Source organism: Etheostoma cragini, chromosome 12 (assembly GCF_013103735.1).
Source record: "Etheostoma cragini isolate CJK2018 chromosome 12, CSU_Ecrag_1.0, whole genome shotgun sequence".
NCBI classification, from domain to species: domain Eukaryota; kingdom Metazoa; phylum Chordata; class Actinopteri; order Perciformes; family Percidae; genus Etheostoma; species Etheostoma cragini.
This window is the reverse complement of record NC_048418.1, coordinates 23,579,916-23,586,561: the sequence shown is the minus strand read 5'-3', so window position 1 is coordinate 23,586,561 and position 6,646 is coordinate 23,579,916. Positions and strand designations below refer to the sequence as shown.

The following is a 6,646-nucleotide window of genomic DNA, read 5'->3' as shown; positions in this document are numbered from 1 at the left end:
ACTCAAAATCAGTGTCAGTGCCAGTATGAGCATGCTGGGTCTGCATATAGACCACCAAGAAATATGACAATAAAAAAAAACTTGCAACATGTAGGCTAGAACAAAACCAACTTAGACAGTGGGCAAACAGTTTTCAACAGCATGTAGCACTAGTGCATGAGTGAAATAGCTATACTGTGCAAGGCAGCCACACACCAAGACTGGGTTCCCAATTGTGGACAGGTGGCAAATCAATTGCCCCAGGTCCCTAGACCCCCAGGGGGCCCTCAAAAATCCTAGGGTTACTTTGTTGTTTTTGGTAATCTGAATAACAATTTTTTGTAAGACAACTTGCTCCATTAAAGTATAATATACTCACTTATTCTATCTAATAGAGGGTCCTTGTGTTTGGATCTAGCTTTAAAATGAAACTATTTCAGTTTATATTCTGCTTACATAGCACATGTTCCTTGAAAAAGATGTGTTTATTCAAATTGCCACCAATAACCTACACACAGTAAACCTAAGGCTATGTGCTGAGAACACCATGCTGGATGGAAACCTTGAGTCGACAGAGTGTGTACACTGAGTGTGAGGTGGGGAGTTAATAAAGATTTGCCCCGGAGCCCCTGATAGGTCAGTTAGACCGTGTTGGGAAGTCTAGGAACTACACAACATGTCATGTGGTGCATGTTTCTCCTTATAAAGTCTGGCACCTCCAGCATCATATTATCCCCTAAACGCAAACTTTGGTCAAACACCAGCAACCTCAGCTTCATGTTCCTGAACAGGAACCTGCATAAGCATCACCTTTGGATCCTTATCCCAACCTCAGCACCTCATTACCTTCCTGCATGGATCCAGCGTGATTTCCTTTGTCTCAAATCGGAGGCATCTCTCCTTGATCCGCTAGCTGCCTGCCCCCTGAATACACTGTGAAAAAGCCCGGTCTAGGGAGACAACACTGGGTCACGAACGTCGAACATACACAAGGGGCACAGGCTGTGCACCAAAATACAACAAACTCGTTCCAGCCAATCACTGACAAGATGGTTGGGGGAAGGGGCGGGGGTTAGTGGCAGTTTGTCAGTTAGGCATGACCGTTGCAGAAACATGGGAGGAGGAGCGAGCTTGCTCCGTTTTGTTTGGTATTTACATGGAACAACAGAAGTCATGCAGGAACTCATAATGCACCTTTAAGGACCCAGGCTAGCATTAAATATGACTCCCTGACCTAAGGTGACCAGTTTTCTCAGACAAAATCCGGGGACGTTTTCAGCTCAGAAGCGGATTTACCCCCAAAATAGGCTTGTTTTTATTTTTGTAAAACTTAAAACGGGGACACTAGACCTAGAGCTGTTTCCCCTAACAGACAACATTATGGAAAGGATTTCTAAGGAGGTTGACCTTTCTGTTAAAGATTAAGATCCTTTTTTAAAACATAAAGGCCCGCGAAATTGCGTTTGCTAAACCCACCAGACTCCATGTAAATAATCAGTGATTTAGCATCGTAAAATACGCCTTTCTAAAACCTATTTGAGCTTGTCTTGAGCCACTATCGGCTCTGTTTGGTCGGCGTTTTCTTTCTTTCATTCCAATATCGGGACTGTCAGTCACAGTGAAAACCAGGGACATTTCCGGGGACAGGTCCAGCCGGGGACAGGTCACCAAAACTCGGAACCGGGGACGTCTGGTCACCCTACCCTGACCCCACATAAAAATCCAAAACATCAACCCCAACACAAAGTATTGACGTCCTACTTTATCATAGTGATTTAAAGGATGATTGCATTATTAACCAGTTTAATACGCTTGCAGTTATAGTCAGATCCATGCACTCCAGAGCATACATGGCTGGGTTGCTACATCAGAAGTGGCAGAATCGTCTCCATAAAGGATCCAGCTGGCGGCCTCTTTCACGGCATCCCTTTTGAGTGATATGTCAGCGTTTTTTGAACTTTAAATGACAACAAAAACTCTCTCTAGATGCTGCTGTGTCATCCGGTCTGATTGTTTCTATCCTCTCATCCTTCCGTTCCATCTCCTGATTACAGATTCTCACGTACAAATGCAATCAAATCTGTACGAAGGGGCCATCTTCTCATAATCCCGCCCTAAACAAAATTATCTGTCTAATATGTCAGTCACAAAGACAGGAAATGGCTGCACCAAACTGCAGGACACTCCATCCAACAGTTGTCCAGACATTTCCCCCTGAAACAAATCTGTCAAATCAATGTTGGTGCTAGAGGAAAAGTCAAAGTCATCATGATACGTCCTCTGGGGAACGGAAATCTCAGCGCCAAATTTTGTGCCAATCTGTGTAGACATTTGTGTGCATTAGTAAAAAAGTTCTACCTGCTAGTGTGGAGTGGCATAAGATAAAAAGTCATTAGGATCTACACAAATTATGGCGTTCCATCCAGTGGGATCACCAAATTCATCCTCTGGGGACCATGAACATCTGTGCAAACTCTGTGCCAATGACCAATAACTTGTATTTCCCCACTAGAATATGATTCATGGCTTTATAGGGAACAGAAAATGTATTGTTGAGAAGTATTTACAGAAAGAATAGGCAAACAGCTAAGCATCATTACGTTTTTTTAGAGAGCTTCCGGCGGTATGGGAGATGAATGGGGGGACTTAAACCCACAACCTCAGGATTTCTAAAATCCCGACTGAAGCCATGGGTTTAGAGTAAGAAGTGGATACAGTGATCAAGGTTGCCGGGTTAATTGCTTTGAAATTGCTTGTGTATAAAATAACCAGGATGATCACGCAATGTGTGGCCCGTAGAGCAGGCGCACTAGAGATTTCCAGTTTAGCGCTCCGCTAACATAAATGGTGATCCAATAATTTAACCGTAGACTTTCTAAATGTCATCGGACCGAATGGATAAAATTCTAATAGTTAAAACAAGTCATTTGGCTTTGTTTGTGACGCTTAAAAAGCTTTATCCACTCATTAACAGACATTTCTTTAGCTATGTAAGTCCATAGGAAAATAATTTTTGGGCCACAGGGATGATGGACCCGGTTTGTATTTCTAATATTTTGCCATTATGTTTGATTTGCTTCAATGCTCAGCGGGCCTGCTATAAGGCACTTCAAACAATAGTAAATGAGAGGTTAATTTGTATTTTAATGTACTTAAAGAGAGGCAAAGCAATACAGAAACACCTATAGAAATATAAAAACGTGAAATATTCTTACACTAATTAACTCAGATCCTATAAGATAATGTCATAATCTTAATAGGCTAGCTTTTTCTGAGGCTTTGTGATGTTGTATTGCATTTAGTCCCTTGGTCTTTTTCTTTGTGTACCCCATCTATTTATAAATAGTTTGTGTATTCATTATAAAGTTAGCATGATGAGATGGTGTGATGATTTAAAAAAAAAAAATGTTATGAATTGCCATAGGAAATCAAATCAATTTATGTAGGACTGGATGTAAAAGTTGATGATTTGATATACTATTGGCCTATATGTAGGCTACAATGTGACAGGATGGAGTCAGTCAGCAGGTCCTGGTCCTGGTTCTGGTCCTGACCAGGTGAAGGGCTCAGCTGTGAAATCAAACTGGGCTAAGATCAGCCTATCTCCTCTTTCCACGTGGTGCAGGCCTAATGGCCGCCAGTTGGAACATGACAGCTTCAACTTAATCCTCATTAAGTACTGTAACAATGCAGGAAGTGGCTGCTGCAGTCACGATTAGACGGGCTCACTATTTGGCAGGAAATGGCTCTCTTCAGCTGCGTCCAAGACACTCAGAGCGTCCCAAAACTTTTGACTTCTCACCAACCCTCCGCCTTTTGGTGAAGAGCCGGCAGCAGCGGACACGAAGACGTAAGAGAGAAGAAGAAATATCATAACTGGATGATGATATTATTATTGAAAACATTGATTTTTATAGGAAATATTAAATGAGCTCGGAGAGCTCTATTAAATACCGATGGGTATTACACAACATCATGCTCGTACTTGAAAAATAACCTAATGTCTTGAATTACATTTTTTATGTAAATCACACACTTAATATTCCAACGTGAGTTTACTTTTTTTTATAATGCAGCCATATTGTCAAAATCGGTGGATATTTTCAGTTGATCAGTAGGGCGTTTTTTGTAACTTTTGTATAATTTTTATAATTTTTTGCCTCCATAGATGCTAATAATATACTCTCAATATAATATAATATCTCAATGTGTGGGCAGTGTATTAGTATCATCTTTAGATTTGGGATTTGGATGAAGATAGGAAAATATATCACCCTGTCTGTACCATAATGCACTTTGGCCTGATGGGATATTGTGTTTGAGAATAGAAAATATTGTAATAAACACCAAACCATCTCCCTTTTTACCTTATGCTGCTTTTCTGCGCTTCTCCGGTATGTTTGCAAGTGTTAGCTCTCTTATGTTATATACACATTATAATTAAGGTGACCAATTTTAAATGAATGCTATAATTTTTTTATGTTTTTTTCTCTTGATCCAAGCATCCTTTAACTTCTGCATGCCATAAAAAATTGAATATTTGAAATTTCACTGAGTTGTGCAATCCATCGCTGTCTAAGTGTTGATGAATCCATCAGGTCTACACAGCATTATTCTAAAATAATAGAGCAACTTTGACTTGAATTCATGCAGACTTTACTGGCAACTTAAACAAGTCTCCAAAGTCTGCATACAGGTTTTCATAATGTATGAAACAAATGGAAATGTCAAAAACAGCTTGCAAAATGGTTGGCATAAAGTGTACTGTGTGGGCTAAAACATTAAAAAAACAACTTTTGTGGTTCTTTCAGTCAGAGCTTAGATTTTTATTTATAAAAAGTAACAGATGTGTTAAAGTTGAAACCGGTTAAAATGACAATGGAGAAAGCACAAATGAAACGGTCTTCTTTAAAACATCCTGTTAAATGCCAAAACAATAAATGGTCTCCATAATGTTAGTTTTGCAAAATACCAAACTCAGAAGTTTATTTTGAAACTGTCCATGCACAAATCTGTAAAATAAAGGTCTCCAAAGAGAAAACTAAAAACACACTATTCCTACATTAGCGTAATTGAATAAAAATAATAAATCCAAAATGTAATCAGCAAACAATTATGGCATTTGGTATAGTAAAAAAGCAAAATTAAACTAATTAAAAACTGATTTATACCGCCATCATCTGGAAGACTTGAGTAAAACAGACAAATGAGGAGAAAAAAAACGTGATTCCAAAAAGAGAAAAAAAGTATTTGTTAACATATAAACTTATCTTATTTTTACTGGTTTCTTGACTCCACATAAAATGTGCACAGCATATAAACACACACCACCAAAGTGAGAAGGCAAAAATCCAAAGGCCAGATAGCAAGTCAACTGAATCGCAGTGTCCAAAAATAATCCAAACACTTTTTTGATGCATCAAGTCTCAAAACACGTTTAAAGTACACTTTCAATAACTCCATCCATTCATCTTCGTCACCGGGGGCAACAGCTCTAGCAGGGGACCCCAAACTTCCCTTTACCAAGCCACACTTTTAATACCTTCAAAACAGTAATACATGCTTAACGCTAGCTGGTTCCAGGGTCTAGTAAATCTGAAAATCATCTTAAATTGTCTCTAATCTAATGAATGCTCATATTTGTTCCTCTTAAGTATTATTAGTAAATTGTACTTTCATTGGCAATACTGTATCGATACACAGGCGCCAAGTATGAATCTGTTATTATACGTTATATATGTGGTGGTCAGTTTGTCTGCTTGACAATCCCATTTTGCAGCAATAAAATTGAAGTGATATGAACAAACAGAGAAATGTATCATTTTGATAAAACAGATGTTGACAAAGCTTCCTTTTCGAGACGTCGTTTGAACTCGGGAAATTTTAGAAGAAAGAAAAAAGGTTATAAATTGCAATATATTGCAGAATATTGCAATATGTTTAAAATCGCAATGATATCGCATCATGGCATAAGTATGGTGATGATATCTTATCAGGAGGCGTCTGCTGATGCCCACCCCACTACGTACCAAACACACCACTACTCTACCTTAAGATCCATACACATATACAGGGCGGATGTGGATCACTGGTTGCCTGCCAATCTGAAGGTTGGTGGTTCGATACCTGGCCCTGCAGTGCCATGTCCAAGTGTCCTTGGGCAAGACACTGAACCGCGAGTTGCCCCCGATGCTGCGCCATCAGTGTGTACATGTGTGTGAGTGTTTACACCTTGTACGGCACCCTCGGCCACAGTGTGTGAATGGTTCCTGTATTATGTAAAAGCGCTTGGAGCAGTCTTAGATTAGAAAAGCGCTATGTAAATACAGTCCCTTTATCGTATATCCATATGTATCCTAACTAATACTGTGTGTCAGAACTAGCCAACCAGGGACAGATACTGAGTTTATTTGCAACAATACACGGAGTCACATTTCTGTTTGGCCAACGGATGGTTTCAATTCATCACTATTTCTTTAGTGTTCCCTGAACTTCTTGCCTTTCCTGGAGTCTTATGCTCTCTCGCCCCTTTCCTCCTATCACTTCCTGGAGGTGTTTCTGGCTCTGGAGCTGTGGTTGGAGTCACCTGCTACCTCCATGTTCCTGCTCAACACCCTCTGCTACAATTCTCCATCTCTCTCTCTCTTTCTCTCACCCCCAACTGGTC

The 6,646-nt window shown here is 39.8% G+C and overlaps 1 long non-coding RNA gene across 1 annotated transcript; it reads right to left on the bottom strand.

Moving 5' to 3' along the window:
* Positions 1 to 4,801: 4,801 nt before the first annotated feature.
* On the bottom strand, positions 4,802 to 5,993 carry LOC117954469. The gene is made up of 2 exons (XR_004658826.1): positions 5,522 to 5,993; positions 4,802 to 5,436 (listed from the first exon to the last, which is right to left on the bottom strand). It is a non-coding gene; the product is annotated as an uncharacterized LOC117954469 (long non-coding RNA).
* Between the last annotated feature and the right edge of the window lie 653 nt (positions 5,994 to 6,646).